Source organism: Electrophorus electricus, chromosome 15 (assembly GCF_013358815.1).
Source record: "Electrophorus electricus isolate fEleEle1 chromosome 15, fEleEle1.pri, whole genome shotgun sequence".
NCBI classification, from domain to species: Eukaryota; Metazoa; Chordata; class Actinopteri; order Gymnotiformes; family Gymnotidae; genus Electrophorus; species Electrophorus electricus.
The window spans coordinates 8,856,206-8,875,905 of NC_049549.1; the positions used below are offsets into that span (position 1 = coordinate 8,856,206).

The following is a 19,700-nucleotide window of genomic DNA, read 5'->3' on the forward strand; positions in this document are numbered from 1 at the left end:
GCAGATATGGTCTGGCCAAGTCATGCCCTTCAGGAAATCTCCATTCTTGTTCCAGGCAAGAATCTGTCACTCAGCAGGAATTTAATTAACCAAGAGAAAAATACTACTAACTAGATTAAATTAATATTAAAAGCTGACTCATTTAAGACTAATTATTAAATTTGAAAAACACATTTTAAGGGATTTCTGAATGATGTCAACAAATTTAGCTAATTTAAAGGAATGTCTTTAAATATCAGTAATGTGAATTGAATACTATAAAGCTTGTTTCAACTCCTTCACTACCAGTGGTGATTTTTCAAAAGATTCTAGTTATCTTTAGGGGCTGAGTGATGTTTTTTTCTGCATCTCAGAACAGAACACGGAACTATCCCCATGGCAATCAACAATTATTCATCACTTAACATATCTAAAGCTTAAACATTGCCATCTGCTCTGTGTGTATGTGTGTGCGTATATGTGTGTGTATGCTTTACCAAAGTGGATGGAATATATTGGAGAATATGTTTTCCCACATACAGTAAATCAAGGCAGTGTATTTGTGACTCAGACCTACCTGCATATCCAAACAAGTTTACACACATAGAGAATGGACAGAACAATGTTTTATGCTAATTAACATTAATAAAACTAGATATTTATTTATAAGTGCCCTTCAGGACACCTCAGGACAAATAAGACACTTTAAAAAAATAAATAAAAATAAATAAATAAAATTATATATATATATATATATATATATATATATATATATATATATATATATATATATATATATATATATATGATATTAAGAAATTAAAACATTTTAAAAATTCAGGATAAGATGCAATTAAAAGAAAGGAGCAAAGTGTAATTAAATAGAGGTAATTAATTAAATTTACAATAAATTTCATATGTGTAGTCCTATTTAATCAGGGACTAAAGATGAGGAAATGCAATGTGGAAGAGGTTTTCTGATTGGAGAGGGAGGTACAAGAGCAGAGGTGTACAGGGATAGCCTTCCAGAATTTAGTGCCTGCCACACTGAAAGCCCTATCTTTGTAAGTATGTAGCCTGGAAGAGGGTGTAGAACAGGAGAGTATCAGAAAACCAAAGGGAATGAGAAGGTGAATAAATATGAAGGATAGCAGAAAGGTAAGGAGGTGCCAGACCATGTAAGAATTTAAAAACCATAAGAAGGATTTTGTACTGTATGTGAAAGTGGAGAGGAAACCATTGTAGGTGACTAAGAGTAGAAGTAATATGTTCCCAAGTTCTGGTATGAGAACCATAGCAGCTGAGTTCTGGACATACTGCAACTTCTTGAGCCCACGGGCAAGAAACCCAGGAAGAACAGCATCATAGCAGTCAAGTCTAGATATAATAATGGCATGAATAAATGCCTCAGCTACAGGGGGAGAGAAGAAATATAACCTAGGAATATACAGAAGAATGTAATTGAGTGATGTTCTCGAGATTAAAATATGCAGTTTTGCTGATGTTTTTAATATAATCCTCAAACGACAATGTGGAGTCAAAAACGACACTAAGATTCCTATGCCTGGAGACAGAGGACATTATAGGACATAATAAAGTCTTGGATAGCCAGGGAAGAATGTCCAATTTCCTTCAAGTTCACTGAAGATGCAATTAGTATGGGCTCAGATTTGTCATTATTTAATTGTAGAACATTCTGAGCCTTCCAAATCTTTATATCAGCCAAACACTTAATCAAATCAATAGGTGGGAGTGTGTCAGTAGGTTTAGTATAGCATATAGATTTGCCAAGGGATAGCATATAATAAAAAGCAAAGTTGTAAATAGATATTATCAATTTTATCAAGCATCAGAAATTCTTCCTACAGCAGAGTTCTTAAAATAGGGCTAAACACTAACTATTAGTAGGCTACAATAGCTTATTAACAGTGTAAAACCGAGCTTATACAGTTCCCTGGCAATTTTTGATGGCAGTGGTATAAAATCAGTCTTGGTCTATTTAAATCAGTCTTGTCCTTACTTATAACAAAGGACATGGTCTTTTTAAATAAGTATGTCCCATCAAACCAGTTTTCCTATTGAAATGTTCTGGCTATTGCCCTGAAGCTTTCATATGCTATAAAACTAGGTTAAGTTTTAGGAGAAGAGTATACAAGAAGAATCCACTGATGTTTCATCCTTGAAATTTTCAGAGCAAGGCATTCGAAAGACATTACTTGGTAAATCAGCACGTATTTTATTATATGTTGAGCAATACAGGACGGCCAGTGCACCACCATGGCCAAATGGTTTATCAATATACTGATATCCTGGAGGAGTAGCTTCATATAGTGTAAAATAGACATTCAGCTGGTGGCATGTTTCAGTCCAAACCATAAACTCAAGATTATGATCCACTATAGCATTGGGGATAAGTACTGCTTTATCACTGAGAGAAACAGAGTCAGAGCTTAATTGAAATTCACACAGCAAACATTATTCCATTCCATGGTGAATCCAAAAGTGTAGTCAGAACACTAAATGCAAGGAATACTCTTCAATAGAGCAGTAAAGTTTGTAATTTGTAACGTTATCTGTTATAACACAGCCAGTGAGCTAGTCCCAGATTTACACATCTATTACACATGTCAGGAGGAAGCTGCCCTTTCCTACAACCTAGCCAGAGAAGTTTGTCACCATTTATTATGTATGGAAAGCATTCTCCTTTGTCATATGGTGAGATGGGCTTCACGCAGAAGCACAAAAGAGACATCATCCCATTTCAGGCCCCGATAACTCAGCAAGGTGTGGCAGGGGAATGTTACTACGGAACATCATCGCTATGTTTCAAATTCCATGCTTCTTGTGTGTTATATAACATTACATAATATAGCTACATACACAGATACAGTGTGTATATATATATATATATATATATATATATATATATATATATATATATATTTTTTTTTTTTTTTTTTTTTTTTTTTTTTTTTTTCTACCCTAATTCTAACCCTTGTCTCAGTAAAAAAAAGTGTAAAAGTTGCATCATTGTATAAATGTATTTTTGTTCATGGAGCAAAATGAATGATTTCCCCCACAAGTTATCGTTTGATCACTACAAATGATTGAATACATGGTCTCTCAACACACACACAAACACACCCACACACACGTACATTCACACCTACACACACACCCACAGGCAGACTAATGCGCTTTTGTGATGCAGAAAGATGCATTCTGCTGAGGCTAAGGGTTCTGATATCTTGCAGCAGGCAGTGAGCCTCTGGCACAAATCCCACCCCAAGCCCTTGCCAGCCATTGTTTCCGCTTTCCTCGGGGTTCAGATTTGTGTGTGTTTGAGTGAGGGTGTGTGTGAGGGTGTGCGTGTGCATGCCATACTGAGAAGGGCAGCCAAAATGCATTGCTGTAGACATGATCTGCTCATGCGTTCACTTCTCTCTTTCTCCCATCCTCCTTTGCATTGTCTCTTTTTTCTCATCCTCTCTTCCACTCATCCTGTTCACCTCCTCATCTGGTTCTGGTACAGACTCATGGCAGGTGTCTCTGTCAGCAAGTGGGAGATGTGCCAGAATGTGACGCTGAACACAGAACACTGGAAACGCTGGCCTACTTTTAGCCAGTGGCTCATGGGGAAAATGTTCCATGGGCTTCCTGCTGCGCCGCAGTAAATATGGCCCAGCCCAGAGCTCGGCGGCCAGCTCGCTGTTGCCATGGGAACAAAGCTGCATACGTAACAGTGGCTTCAGTTTAACACTGCATGGATCAATAAAGTAGTGTTGCTGACCCAAAAAAGACAGAGAGGAAGAAAGAAGTAAAAAGACAGAGAGAGAGAGAGAGAGAGAGAGAGAAAGAGAAGAAGAAGAGAAAAGAGAAAAGGAGTGTTCACAGCTCATGTAGTGAATTACTGCATTAATCATTTGATTTTAAAACATGATTCAGCAGTAAGTTAGAAGACAGTAGTCGTATAAAATTTTGGTTTATAAAACATATTATGTTTCTACATGAAAGACATCAGGAAAAGTTTACATATAGAAAGTGTTAAACACTGAACTAGTGGTTGAAGCAAAAATCATCATGCAAAGGAGAGGAGAGAAGAATAAAGTGAGCGTGATAGAAGGAAATAGAGAAAGAGAGAGCACCGACAGCACATATTTTCTTTCTTCCCTGTTCCCAAAGGACTTCTTGCTCTCATTCAACATTAATGACAGTCCTTGGTGCAGAGTGGACACGACTGAGAGTGGAAGAGAGGGAAGCTAGAGATGATAGAGAGGAAAAGATAGAGCGAATGGTGACAGAGGGATGAGGAAAACTGCTGAGATCATTAAAGTAACAAAAGAAATCAATTCCTCAAGCTCAAGTACAAAGGCAAAGGGAGAAATCAGTGTCGACTCGAGTATGAAAAGCAAGCTTTTGCAAACTAAGGTGTGAATTTGTTTGTGTTGTTTTTTACTTGTTTTCCTGTTAGTTTGTCAATTGTGTTAAGGTTCAAAGGTGAGCATTTCCCATGCTTCCAGCTTGTGGAGATTCCAGCCTGTGGAGTCTGTCTCCTATTAATATAAGACTAGCATTGTGGTATATGGTCAAGTGCAGCTTCATAACGTGACATCACTTGACTCTGTCTTGTTGTTCTGTCTAATGAGTTCAGTCACACCATATTTGAGCTAAAATAGAATTGGAATAAGAGTGATATCCCTTTCTACCTGGGTATTAAAGTGCTGAATAAATATAATAAATATATGCAAAGGTTTTTAATGTTAAGTGGAGGCAGGGCTTTGAATTACCATGATTTGTGGAGGTGGGACTTTAAATACTCATATTTGTGGAGATAGGCTTTAAAAAACCCATGTTAATTGAATGGGATCTCTTGAAGATAAGTTAAGACTTGTTAAGGAGTTTTCTGATTATTCTTGTATTGTTGTTTTTTTTATATTGGTATTTCCAAAACAGCACAACTGACATCAAATAAGGCAAAATGCACAAAAGGCATGTCATAGCATGTCTGCCAATGTACATGCCCCTCCCCAGCTCCTCCACTCCTGATTGGCCACTCTGGCTCAGGCTCCGCTCTAGCACACTCCCCAAGCACCTGTTTCATGTTAATGTCATCAATACCTGTATGTAAAAGCTTGGTCCCATTGTGCTTTGTCTTGCTAGTGTTTACCCACTGTTTTGTGGTTATCTTTGTAGTCTCTTCAAGTTTTGTTTTTTTTTCTAGACTGTTTTCTGTCTTGCCTGTTGAGGTCTATAAATGCATGGGGAATGTATTTTCTGCATATTTGATTCTCAGTGGAAACAGTTCATTAAAAAACAAAAAAACAAAAAAAAAAACCACAGGTCATTCTCAAGAGCAGATATCAAGAGCAGATATCAGCCTCAAAGCCAAAATATAGCCTCAAAGGCAGACCTCAGCATCAAAGGCAGGCCAGAGTCTTGAAGGCATATCACAACCTCAAAGATGGGCCTCTGAGCCTCAAAAGCAGGTCACAGCCATGAAGGCAGATCACAGTCTCAATGGTCAGTCTAAGCACTACCACTTGCCTCTGGAAGCACAATGAGTCAACAAATATTTCACTCAGTGATGTGTATCACATAAATGGAAACAAATAGTAATAAGGTCAAATAGTAATAAAGGGATCTGATCATATTTAATCTCGCTCTTGCTTGTCCGCCTCTTTCCAGTCTATTATTGCTCTCTCTCTCTCTCTCTCGCTCTCTCTCTCTCTCTCTCTCTCTCTGTATCTTACAACACAGTCAGTTATAAAGTTAAGCCTTTCTTGTTCAGTTAAAGTATAATCTCCATGTTAATAAAATTATTATTTGGCAGTTGACAAATATAGTTTAGGAATATGTTCATAGGAAAAGGATATGTCTAGTGTTGTACAGGATCCATGATATAATGATATAATCCATGATATAATCCATGTTCCATGTCGTGATCAGGTTAATATTATTGGGGACGCATTTTTTGTGTGTTCTGGTAAAGAACCCTCTGAGTTTAAATAAGGTTTGAAGATTTACAGAGCCTGCGGTTTTCTTTCTTTTTTTATTTTTTGAGATAATACAACCAATGTGTATTATGTGGTAGGGAGGTTTATTTACTTATTAAATATGATAATGAGCTAGCTAACGTTTCAGTGAACGTTCGAGCTAATTATTGCTTAACGGCGTATAGCCTTTTGTAAGTTTCATGTATTTCATGTTTCATGTATTTAATGTATTTCATGTTTCTGCAATCTGTTTTTATAGTTATTCTCTGTGAGAATGTATTAAATCATTTTATGATTTGTCTATTTAATTTATATAGGTCTCATGACATGTTTGAAGCCACATTTGACAGCATGGATGTCCAAAATAAACACCTGTAATCAGGAACACCTCGTGTTCATAACTTAACTAGAGGGGAGTTAAAAGAAGCTTCTCTTTCGCTCTGTCTCTCTCTCTCTCTCTCTCTCTCTCTCAAATTTGAGTTCAATTAAATTCAATTAAATGGTGCTTTACTGGCGTGACAAATATTCACATTTGTACTGCCAAATATTAGTATTTCTTTGATGAAGAAATTAACATATTAAACAAAATATATTATAGACAACAATAATACAACTGCTACCAATAACGATAAGAACAATATAGCTACAACAATACTGCTATTACCATTATTATGTCTACCATTACCTCTGTAACAGATAATAATAATAATAATAATAATAATAATAATAATAATCAAATGCTCTGCATCTCTCTTTCTCTCTCGCTCTCTTTTGCATGGATGGGTTAGTATAGACATAAGCTCTTCTAAAAACAATCTTATGTACCCTGCCAGCTACAGACAACTTTAAGCAAATTACTGATTCATTTGGACTTAAGTACTTAAGCACAGACAATAAATGACATGGGTGGAGGGACGTGTATTAAGCGTGCCTGTGTGTGTGTGTGTGTGTGTGTCTGTTCCATATTAATAGAGTGCATGTGTATCTTTGCCCAGAAACTGTGTTTCTCCGCTTTATTTAAATTCATGTCTGCTCTCCTTCCCCATGTCACAACGCACTTAACACACATCCTTGCTCTTCTGTCTAGCTCCAGGGCCCCTAAAGAGCAGCTCAGTTTCTGATACAGGCGACATTAACCAATGCTAACAGAGAGAGAGCGAGAGAGAGAGAGAGATAGCAGAACAGAGACAGAAAGAAGAGTAACAGACAAATGGCATTTGCCTCTGTGATAAACAATCTGCCTTCATTTCATTGTAAAGACTTGTAAATTGCCTTGTTTACATTAATGTATTGGTGCGCATCAATCGACTAGTGAAGATGACCTTTCAGATGCCTCGATGCATTCATCTTTTCAACTGAATGCCAGAGCATTTCTCCACACAAGTGAATGCACCTGGTTTTTAGACTGATTATGCAGGAGGCTGGGTTTATATAATTCTACACTGAGCCCAGCCCTTAACTGGCTTCTTTCTTCTATCCTTCATGATGAAAGGATGCTTTGGATACATATGTCTATCATTTTATTCTGACCAATCAGAATGCTACACAGACTTGCTGCCAAACATGAACTGAACAATGTGTCTTTTGAAACTCATATCTGCTGAAACTAACACAAACAGTGATAAGAGATACAAACCTTAACACAAAAAAAAGACTAGTGATGGCTCTTTACCTCCCTCCACATAAACCCCCTCCCTCTCCCCCAAACCCTGCCGCCAAGTCAAAAACTGGTTAAACGTACTGGTTATTTTGCATTCATTTTCTTTCTTGTCAGCTGATAAATGATACCTATTAAACTGAATGTCAGTTTGAAATCATAAAAATCTTCAGCCTTCATTCTGCATGACAATTTCAGTCGAGAAATTTGTGCAGGTCCTATTTTGCCCGTGATCACATTTTGGATATCACCATCAAGACACGTGGATGTCTAAGTGGTGGAAAGACCATCCCAAAAAATGTAGTGGTATCCAATTCATGATGTGTTTCTATTTACGTATTTATTTGACTAGTAAATACTAATATATATATATATATATATATATATATATATATATATATATATATATATATATATATATATATATATATATATATTTTTTTATTTATTTATTTATTTATTTTTATTTTTTATTTTTTATTTTTTTGTAAATCGATCAAACTGATTCAAACATCCAGCCGAATCAAGTTTTTCTGCATTTTTGAAATATTTATGTGTGTTATAGGTTAATTCTAATTCAATTCTAATGAAAATTGCAAATAAAATCGTTATAAAAATATTATTATTTTTTTTAATTCACATACATTTTGTCCCTGAAGTCTGTAGACTGTAGCTTCCTTTGTTGTTTGTACTCTGCGCAATCTGTGGCTGCTAGGGTCTCACTATTAGAGAAACAGAGTAGACTAAACAGAGTCAGACCCACTCACTGACCAAAAGAGCTGATCCCGACAGCCTTTGCATGATTCCTAAATAAGCCATATGTCATCAGTTGTCAAACTTGCTTGACTCAAAATAACTCACTCACTCAGCTGAACCGGATTCTGCCAGGTTGGGTTGAAAATTAGCTGAAAATTCAAAAAGCTGATCATACAGAGCACTTTTACAGAGTGACCTTTTTCCATAATGACAACAGGAATGAGGACAAGCTTTATGGTATTCCCACTGGAATGGGAAAAAGATGCTGCTAACGCATCAGTATGAGTGTGGAGTTCCATATAGTTACATCCAGAACATTCAGTTTCTGTACTAAGGAGTTTTGTCTGAATTTTTGTCTTCATATGATGGATGAAGTAATACTTAAAAAGGTTCTGATCATTTTATTGAATCTTGTGCCATCTGTTATTAGACAGAAAACCTACTGTAAGGTATATATTCAGTCATTTATTCATTAGAAAAGTAACCAACTGCACTTAACTGGAAACAATCTTCACTGATCCAAGTGGACAGACATCCTGTCCAGTACTGAGCATTATATTTTAGTTTGCCAGGATAGGTTGACTATGGAATCAGCTGAATGGTTTTGTTAGCTGCACATATTTTTGGACCTTGGAATACTCTTAATTTTAATGCACGGGTGCAGGTTCAAACTAGTGTTTATGATAAAAGCTCGATTTTAATGCATTCCAGAGCAGCTCCGTTCCACTGTAGAATGCTACACAATTCTCCCCTACAATGGAACCAGCAGCCACCGATACTGCATCATCGATCTAGCTTGTCTTGAGGTGTTCACAATGAAGAAGAATGCAGCAGATCCCCCCTCCTTGGGCACAAACAAAATGCAGCAAATCCCCCCTCCTTGGGCACAATCACTTGAGGTGGCACCAAATATGCCATCTCCATCAGCCTGGGGATGGATGGACCAACCCAATCGGAGTTGATCCGAAGTGATCAGGGACCAGTGCGGTCAACTCTTCCATAGGTCAGCCAGGCCATGCTTGAGCTCTAATGCTGGGGTAATTGCAAATGCAAATATAGCCTCTATGAAGCACACAGCTTGATCGAAGAATGTAAAAGAAACTGAAGAAGATAATGAAGAATCAAATGTGTTTTGTGGCATTTCTATGATGACTCTATTTCTGAAAATGTTCAGAGTTCAAACCTGTGTACCAAGTTTCATACTTTTATGAAAAAGTAAAGATCATTTTCACATATCACCTGGAGTATATAACAATGTTAAAGTTATCTGTTCAGTCTACTGTAGTGAGGGGCAAATATAGCCTATTCCAATCACAAGAGCACCACAGAAACACAGTTTTACATGGATTGACCTTCCCCCCAACAAGACTGAGTTTAACGATGCAGAGCAGGATATGTGTACTGAAGACATTGATGATGGTGATGGCTATACCCCAGGTGCATCATGGATATGCGAAACCTCTGCTACTGCAACGGCAAAAACTCACACTTGCAATTTACTAATTTCTGAACATACTGAACATGCTATTTTCTTTTGTGAGCCATGCAAAGATTCTATATTTAAAAATAAAGACTCATATTATCCATATATCCATATATTTTTTATAAGACATTTTTATAGGTATATTTAAAGGTACCTTATTCTGCTTTCTTGCTTCTTCATTAGCCTTGTTGGAAAGTGTTTTTGGTTCTGTGGCGATGTTTACTGCCTATTCCCCTAATAACATCACATCAGCTACCCACACAAAGCACAAGCTCTCTAATGATGCTCTCTGAGAGTTTAGCTGTAAGAGTGCTATTTAAAACCACACACATCAATAAAGAAGCCCTTGAAGGAAAGGTTTTATGTGCAGCATAGTTGGATCGAAGCACCGCCCTATAAGTTGCAAGAGGATCTGTTTGGAGAAGAAAGCTTTTGAAACCATTTTTTTCCTGTGGCTGTTCTAAACATTAGTAATGGTTATAAATTGCTTTTTGTCTCCTAAGAGAGTAAAACCCCACAAAAAAAAAAGACTCAACAGCAGCCGGCAGCCAGATCCACCCTAAGGCCTCAACTGACTTCTTGGCTGGCATCAGCAAACAATGTGACGTAACTGCCGAGAAAACGAACAACTGCAGACATCAAGGGGAGGACTGTGCCATGTCATGTGCATGGTGGCTGGACAAACTCCATGGATGAAAACATTATTCATCTAAGCCTAGGATTGGCGAAGGTGCTTTTGGCATCGCACAACCTTCTGAAACTTCGTTCACAAAAAGTATACTGAGCGCTTAAGGCTGCACTGGATATTACTACGCAAATGCATTCTTGAGAAGGTGGTTTTTTGGGGAGGTTTTTTTTCCATGAAAGCTAATATCCACTGTCAATTCTCAAAATACAATGCTATATACCAGCAACAAGAGAGTGAATCTTCCCATCAGGCTTTGCAATATGATCCAGGATGTCAGAGGAACCTGATAGGACAGAAATAGTCTGTGCCAGAGATGCTGCTGCTTCGAAAGTAGCATGCGGCTCATATTTCCATGATGCCTCTATTGTACAGAGCAGTGATAAAGAAGCAACACACTGAATGAAGGTGGCCACCCATCTGACAGCTCTGTGGTATGCTTCTTCTTAAAACTTCACTAACGAGACTTCCTATAGCTGCTTTCTGACTGCAAGCAAAGAGGGCAGAGCATAGAGCTAGACCAGAAGAAACAAGTCCTGTCCCAGATAAAATTGTGTTTTGGGTTTTGTTTATCGGTTTATATATAATATTATGAATAAAATATATAGCTTTGTCTGCTGAATGCCATTCTCAAGACTTATTTCACAAATCACTACACATCATTGCTTTCTGTGCTCCAGCACATCTCATTTCACTCACGAAGAACTCAGCATGGATACTTTGCTTCAACAGAAGGACAAACCCCAAACTGTGCAGTGGGACACATTAGGATCAGAGCTGATACTTCTTTTTAACATCATGTAGGATATTTTTTATGAGGCTGAAAATTTTAAGTCATTTCTTTAGGTGAGCATTGTCTATTTAACGTCAGTAAAATACAGAGATATAAGTGATAGCAAGAATTTTACAACTATGATCAATATGCTAAATCATGTCAGCATATGAGTTAGAGGCAAACAGGTTGATTGAAACATCCACAAACAAAATGATATAATACTGCTTCTACTTATTCTAAAAGAATAAAAATTTGGAAATGGCCATTTTATAACACATATGGCTAGATAATAACAAAACCTATCTATTTCATTTTGGGCCAATTAGGACAGGATCGTGAAAGCACTAAATTATCTCTACACTGCAGTCTATAAAGTGAACATGTATTATGATCATATTTTATAAACACTAGCAAGAATCAATAGTAACAATGGCCCAAATGCTCATAATAAATAATTTACACATAGATAGTTGACCTCCATGGCTTCTGTGTTAAAAAACAAAAACAAATAAAAATCTATATCCTGTTGCAATTATATATGTAATTCACAAGCAAATCTTCCATGTGGCACTCAATCACAGTCACAGTTGATTCTGCTACAATGACACGTACATCACATGCATTTGTTTAAAATCACAACACAGCTAAAGTGAAAGAAGACTCAATCTTCAGCCCAAAGAGGTAAGAAAAGGAAAGAAGTAATTTTTTTTTTTTTTTTTTTTTTAAAGGCGCAACAAAGACATCGGCACAGCAGTATATGTAAAACCAGACAAGAATCTATGCCTGGCACATACTGGGACACCAGTGATTAAACACCAACACACCTGAGGAATGCAACCCGCCATGGGTAATTGCCTTCTTCACCCAGCTGAACAGGATGTGTGCCAAAGAGTCTGCACTCAAAATGGGCCACCTTGAGCAGAAGTGTTGGTTTAGGCTTTTATCTGCCTGGGTCACCCCCAGAATGGCAGCTATCTTTCATAGCTAATGACTCGAAAAATCAGTGTGTCTTTAAAAGGCAATGAGGACATGGTTACCAATGACTGGTCCATGGATCCCACACCTCTGGCCATCCCATCCGACTCCGTGGAACATTCTCTGAACACACACACACCCACACCCACACACTTGGATTCACACAGTCTTTCATGTAGTGGAGCTTTTTGCATGTCCAGCCGTCGGGGGAAAATCCCATGGGGTCTTGGTGAATTCTCACCAAGACAGGCATGGTACCAAATATTGAAGCAGAGCTGACCCTAATTTGCCTGTCTTGATTGCTCATTTGCAGATAGCCATTACAAATTAATTAAAATTCAACGATCATCAAGCCAGTTCCAAAATCATTGGTTTCACTCATTTACATTTTATACGCAGAGCCAAGGGATGAGATGGCCTTAAATAAACGGGCAGTCCCTCTGTGACAGGACACTGGCAGATTAGTATTTCAGCTGGACCATTATCTGTATTACAATGAGGTATTTGAAATTTAAAGGAGACATGAAAAATTCATTTTTTCAGTGCTTGTGCACATACATTTGGGTATCTAGAATGTCTACCAACCCACAAACTGTGAAATAAGATAATTTTGACATACACAAGCCATACAGATATTGCTCCACATCTTATGTCAGATGGGCCCTCGTTAGATTCATACAGCCCAACATTTGAGTAAGCCCACCAATGGCTTGAAAACTACCTCTACCAAGATGTGCCATTTTTTCTTGAAGCACTGGACCCGCTAGTATGTCAAAGCTTAACTGTTGTGTTGACTGCACTGACAAGCACAAATTGCTACATCACCCCTCAGCATAACAGGACAGAAAAGCTGAGTGGATAAAGTTTATAGCTCTTGACTGCCAGCTACTGTCAGCAACAACTTGTACATGTGTGCTAACCACTTTGCATCTGGCTGTTTTTCCAACCTGGATCAGTACAACACAGGACTGGTAACAAAACTTTTACTAAAAGAGGGTTCATGACTATCAGTGGCAAAACAGCAGACAAGGGAGATGTAAGTATTAAAAAAATATATTATGCACGTTATTTGTCCATTTAGCACAGACTACTGCTAATAGCTGAAGTAATATATTTGATGTAATTTTCTAGAAAGTTATTGGTGTTACTGGCTGCAGTATCCACAATAATGCTATTAGTTTGTGAATGATCTTCATTCTTATCAACAAGTGAATAATATGAAAGTAAATTGAGACAATGAGTGTTGATGTCTCCTGATGTTTCAGATGATTTTATAAATTCACTTGAAGTTTATGACTTGCTGTGGATCATTGAGGCCATTTCACCTCACCCCTGTCCCAACCCCTGACTGATCTGCCTGCCCTGCCCCCATACTATCCCCTTTCCAACCCCTGGGAGAGTGCTCACACTTGCATGTAGCTGTTCTCCAAAGTTACAGTTGTGTTCCACTCAGGTAATCGGGGATTAGCAACTATCTGTTATTTGGCAAATGGGAACACTTTGCAATATGTAGGTCTGTAAGTTAGTGTGATGCTACTAGAATGAGACCTGACCTCAAAGCAAACTGAATGTTATATACAACATGAGTATATGTCATCTGCTCTGCCACCTGTTGCACTGTATGTTCAGGCTCTTAGACTGGAAAGATTTGCAAGTAGCAACTTTTAAAATCACTGTCATGCATGCATCCTTAGTACTTTAGGCATTTGTCAGACACTCTTATCCAAAGCAACTGATGATTTCAACCATTTTACAAATTCTAATACTGAGAGTTGCACAAGAAATATTATTGGGATACTATGTTGCACTTAACCAAACAGGAGATTTAAGCCTCAGCCCCCCACAGGAGAAGTAGCATGGCTCTCCACTACACTATATTAATTAGTATTGTACTCTTGTAAAGCTCTAGGTCATGGTTATGGATGTACCTATTTAAACTTGAAATGGACTGTGAGCAACATCTGACTATACCAACCAAGTTCATGCTCAACAGTTGCAAAGGTAATGAAAAGCTGTACAGTCCAGAGAAGTGGGGTGGGGTGGGGTGAGCAGTGATTCATTATCATTTAAAGGAATAGGCAGTCAAACCAGCTTTTTTGGAAAGGGCTGTTTAGACAGGGTGAGAAGGGTGTTGTGGTGTTTGATCCTTGTGGTATTCTTGAGGCATTTTTACCAAAGCATGTCAAATATTTCATTAAGACCCCAAATTTGGAATAACTTGTTTAAAAGAGGTATATCGCATTTGAACTAATGCATTACTACAGAAAATACAATATGCATGTAGTAATACTCTTTACTAAGTCTTAGAGCATCAGCAGCTCCTTTTGGAAACTTAAAGGAACATTGTTGTGAAACCACCCACAAATTCTTCTAGCATTACAAAAATTACATTCCCATGGTTATTTTACTTACAACCACAAACCAGAAAAGGTTGGGGTGGTATGGGGAAGGAAAATCAAAAAAGAAAGCATCAATTTCTAAATTTATTTGAACTTTTATTGCCTTGCAGACAGTATGAACACAATGTATTGTATGTTTTGTCTGCGCAGCTTTATTTCATGTGTAAATATACATAAATTCCTGCAGTTCAGAGAACACATACCTAAAAAAGTTGGGACAGGTGCAATGTAGAGTGTAGCGCAAGTAACAAAGTATAACAATAAGAGAAAATTATTGAAATGTTTAAAAACAATGTTCCTTAAAGAAATAAAAAGGGTATTTCACAAATATGTTGCATAACAATTATAAGATTCAATGAACAAAGGTCAGTGCATAAAGGGCAAGCGGTGTCCTTCATTAGTAACCATGAATAGCCGTGATCTGATCCCTCATACAACACTGCAACACAAGAACTGGCATTCATCTTTAATCAATATAACCACATGGGCTCAGGATTACTTTGGCAAGCCTTTGTCAAATACCAGTTAAAACTTTAACTGGCCAAAAGGAAGCTTCATGTTAACCACATCCAGAAGCACTGTTGACTTCCCTGGGCTCGGAGGCATCTGTGATGGACCAGCACACAGTTGAAATGTGTATTGTGGTCAGACAAATCAATATTTCCAAGTCATTTTTGGAAGACATGGACACAGTGTGCTCCAGACCAAAGAAGAGGACATCCAAACCAGTAACAAAAGCCAAGGTTTGTCATGGTATGGGGTTGTGTGACTGCCCTTGGCAAAGGTAACTTACACTTCTGTGACAGCACCACTAATACCAAAAAGAACATAGGGATTTTGGAGTAATACATGCTGCCTTTTCCAGGAATGTCCATGCATGTTTCAACAAGACAACGCAAAAAAACACATTCACATGCATAATAAAGGCAACAACAAAGACCCTATGCTGTTATTCATCTTAATACTTGTTTGCAGACAAAATGGGGCAAGTTACACCTGAAACATTTTAGCACTTGGTGGACTCAAAAATCAATACAATTCATGAGGTAAAGCATCAAATAATGCACTGTTGTATTGTTTCCAATGTAATACAGGTCAACGATAATTTACAAATCACTGTCTTCATTATTCGTTTCAATTTAATTTGGGATTTAAAATATTTTACGTATTTTATGGCTGTATTACTTATACACTCTTTAATATAAACAGAGCCCCAGGAATTCATAACGATATTGATAGAAGGGCAAAACACAAAACCAAAAAGTAACGCAAAAGAGCTCTAAGAAATGAGGTCTGCCACATTCTTAAGCTACCATTTAATCAGGAAAAGATGCAGCCAGAGAGTGAGTGTTCTGCTATTGCTGCAACAGACAACAAGCGTTCAGCAGTGCAGCACACCCGGTCGTCTGAAACAGTATAGGCTTCCAAAGTGCACCAAGTGCGTATAGCTTTTGCTATCCGATTCTGTCTGTAGTCCCATGGAGTATGAAAAAGGCTTCCTGCACTGGGGAACCGCTGTTTAAAATGCACATGACAGAAACGTGAGAGAAAGTCACAACACATTTAACGGCGTAGTAGTTGCAAACAACTTACAGCTGTTGCCTGAGCGCATACTCGTTGCCCCGGCGGTTACATCTGGAATTGCAGCGGTGAACATGTCTTATGCTGATTCCCGTCCGTGTTTACGTTTTGAACCAATAATGCTTCGCGAAAATAGGGCTGCTTCTAGTGACTTGTGGATAGGACCACGGGGGTGACGGGCAGTCGACTCCGACGGCATATTAAACCCGACATTTTAACTCTTTACGCGCAGCTGCTAGGATTACCGAGAGAACGCCACCCATGTGACCTTGCAGGAAGACGAGATGAGGCTGAACCACTTACTGCTACTATGCATAGCTGAGCAGAAAACGGAGCTAAATTGCAATTAGACCGTTTAAATGCTATTCTAAGTGGATTCACAGTATCGATCTTATGCCTCTAACGCAAGGCAATTTCAAGCCTATTAGCTGGCAGCTTCTGTCCTCAAAAAAGTATTTTGGTGGAAGGGCAGTCATAACTACCAACACTGTAACATGCTTGTTCACATTAAATATTAACGTTTTGTGTTTCGTTTTGATAGGTGCACTTTATTCACTAAAATGTGTCTATTATGAATAACGTGTATTTAACGTGCATAAGAACACCTGTCCACAAACGTCAGACTTAACTGTCTAATATCTTTTCAAGCAGAAAATTACGTAGTCTGAAAACGCTTTAAAATTGGTTATGTTGGTAACCTTTCTGTTTTTCCGTCTGTTTTTATGGTTGATCCCACACATCAACACTGACTGATTCTTCCTAAAAATAAAAACGAATATAAAATGTCAGTTTTTATGTTTATGCCCTATGTTTATTTTATTATTTCATTTTTATTTTATTTTTTAAACGTGACACAATGTTTTTTTAATTTATTTATTTCGTTATTTATTGCAAGCAGTGACATATTTCTTTTCCAGAAACAATATTTTTAAACCATGTGCTGCCACTTTAAATGCATAGATCTCGAATGGATCCATATGCGATGCTCCCCGAGGAAGGTGACGGCTCGGGGCTCAGGTTGTTGTTTTTATTTTTTTAATTTATTTTTTTCAATTAATATTTTTTTTTTGGGGGGGGGGGGGGTTGTTTGTTTTGCTTGCATCACACATCGATGTAAAGGCTCAGATAACTGTTTACGTCAGAGCAGTGTTTACGTAGCAACCCCTAGTACTGCTCCTCCGAGCCCACACCCTACCCCACAGCATCAGCGATAGACGCTAAAACATCGTTTACATATTTCTGCACGATTCCATTTTCTCGCTCTAATCCCCAACAGATGATCTATTATTTTATTTTGTAATTACAAATTATTATCTTTTATCATTTGCAGTAGAAGAAGCAGCAGTATTTTATTTTAAAACTGAAAAACCTGTTTCACTGAATGCAAATGATTGGGGGACTTACATACCCAGTGAGTCAGCATTTGCCATTCTCCAGATCAGGAATTCAAGATGAAATATTCAGATGTGCAATCAAAAAAAAATGTTTTTTTTGGACTTCCATAATCCTACTTCATTTTTATGGAGAGAGTTCAGGTTCAAGGAGTGTTTTCTAATCAGTCTGTAGTCATAACCACTAGTGCTTGGCATTTATCTGCAATGAAATACAACTGGCCTGTGCAGGTATATACCACCAAACACCAAACCAGAAACAAACCACAGATTTGAAAAGGCAGTTGTTTGTTACTTTGATCCATTAAATTACCATGGCAACTCTGCTTCAAAATCATTGGTTCCAGAAAAGTAGTTTATCAGAGGACATCAAAAGTAGAGGCATATCAGACACAGATTTTGAGATGCACAATTTTCTGTCCATGTGTGTTCACAGTATGCATGAGGTAAGAGACTTAGAGGACATGTCTGTGGCATCTGGTGTCTAACAGCAGTGTTTCTCAACCCAGTCTGACACACAGCCTGAGCCAGGCCACATTTTTCACCATTCAAGCTCCTAGCCTGCCTGAACCAAGCCACAAAGAACACTGGTTTTCTGGTACTTTTGGTCTGGGAGATGGAATAGAGAAAAAATGAGTACTACTGGGGAGGATATCTTAGCAATGAAAATGATCTATTGCCTTAGTTTAAAATTTTGAATTAAAAGCATATCTAGTAGGAGTATATAATAATAAGTTAATAGAACAGTAACATGTTACTTTAAGGCAGCCCAGATACCTACTATTTTAAGTTAAACATCTTTTTTTTCTTTTTTTTCTTTTTTTTTTTTTACTGTGGGGGACGCTCTGGGAAGTGTAGGTGTTAATGGCTGCTTCTCCACTGCTTCTCCCTGTGGTTCTTATTCAGCCTGCATTCTTCTGGTAGCATCTTTATGTTCTTTTCATAAACACCATAGATTTATGAGGACATTTGGCTAAATACCAAGCCTTTTTTTTTATTTAACAGAAGGGTCATTGGCTTCATAGAAGGACCACTGATGTGTGTGTGTGTGTGTGTGTGTGTGTGTGTGTGTGTGTGTGTGTGTGTGTGTGTGTGTGTGTGTGTGTGTGTGTGTGTGTGTGTGTGTGTGTGTGTGTGTGTGTGCGCGTGTCTGCCTGTGTGCATATGTGTGTGCATAAATGTCTATGTGCACGTGTGTGTATTTGCCTGCATGGGTGTGTGTGTGCACACACGTGTGTGTGTGTGTGTCTGTGTGTTTGCATGCGTGTCTGCAGTCTGATCACGTCCATGAAGTAAATATCAGCCTGTTCATGTCCGTTCATCTCCTGGCAGCAACAGCAGTTGGAGTTCTGCGTCATCTGTCAACTTGACACTGGTAAATAATTTAGAACATCCCACTACTGCACCACGACACACAAACGCACACACCTGACAAGCGCACAATGCACATACACACTGAAGCCTGACTACTACACTAACGCAACCACCCACACATATGAATGTGCTATCACAACTTACTTCCTAACACATACCTCAGCCACACAACATCTAAGGAAAATGATCATTTTGTTTATTTTTAACTAATTACTCTTCACTGTCTGTGTGAGGTTAACCATATAAATGATGTTTATGTTTGCAATATACATTTTGAGGTATTTACATTTTACCAAAAAAAGGCAATATTAACATATAATGGGTGTCATAAAGAAGACGAGCAGTTACTCTCCATTTTGGTGAGGGTTTGCCACACATGCTGGTTTGCCCCATAAACACCCTTTTAAAAATGTATTTAATTTGTTTGTTTGTTTGGTTTTTTTTCCAACAGTTTTTATGTTAATTTTCTCCCAATGTTAGTAGTCTCCAATTCCACCAATTGGCTAGCTAAGTTTCACCCCAGCATATGACACCAACAAACCAGGAGAGCTTCAACTATAGGGCTAACGCTTAACAGCCTTGTCTTTCATTGTTTGTGCAAGTAAACATATGGCATTTCCCAGGGCACAAAATGCCATGGTTTTTGTCAGAT

General features: G+C 38.0%; 1 protein-coding gene across 2 annotated transcripts in view; it reads right to left on the reverse strand.

The window, feature by feature from the left end:
* Positions 1-19,700, reverse strand: part of lrfn1 (leucine rich repeat and fibronectin type III domain containing 1) — a 112,483-nt gene that overhangs the window by 79,423 nt on the left and 13,360 nt on the right. Inside the window, exon 1 of one of the 2 annotated variants that reach the window (XM_027014883.2) lies at positions 16,296-16,543. The exons of the other annotated variant lie outside the window; for it this stretch is intronic. The gene's annotated coding sequence lies outside the window, so the exon portion shown is untranslated. Of the gene's footprint in view, positions 1-16,295; positions 16,544-19,700 lie in introns of those variants that run through there. 2 annotated transcript variants of the gene reach the window in all.